Source organism: Lupinus angustifolius, chromosome LG17 (genome assembly GCF_001865875.1).
Source record: "Lupinus angustifolius cultivar Tanjil chromosome LG17, LupAngTanjil_v1.0, whole genome shotgun sequence".
Lineage (NCBI taxonomy): Eukaryota > Viridiplantae > Streptophyta > Magnoliopsida > Fabales > Fabaceae > Lupinus > Lupinus angustifolius.
This window is the reverse complement of record NC_032025.1, coordinates 17,238,205-17,238,681: the sequence shown is the minus strand read 5'-3', so window position 1 is coordinate 17,238,681 and position 477 is coordinate 17,238,205.

Genomic DNA, 477 nt, shown 5'->3' with positions numbered 1-477 from the left:
ATTTTCACTAAGTCTTTGGCAAAAGAACCTTTTTACAAAATTAGACTTGAATTAGGCATTCTTGATGAAGCTTACATGTCTTAACATGCTTATATGATTATATGTTTGCTTCATTAATATTATCTCATGCCTACTTGATCTTAAATATGTTTATTTGTGTTCAAAAACTTAAAAAAAATTTGGGTTAAAATCATTTTCATAGCTTAATTTTGCCTAAAAATAAGTTTTTCTAAGGTACGTAATCGATTACACTGGAGAGTAACCGATTACAGGATAAAACATCATGTTTCAGTAACCGATTACCCAAAGTGAGTAATCGATTAATCAAAGCTGTTGTTTGAAAATTTTAATCGGTTACTCTGTGCTGTTATATATGAAATTTCTACAATTTTTAACTCTTTCAAAAACCCATCTTCCTCACTCAACTCGTATTCTCCTCTTCTCAAAGGCTCTCAACCTCTAAAAACCTTATTTTTG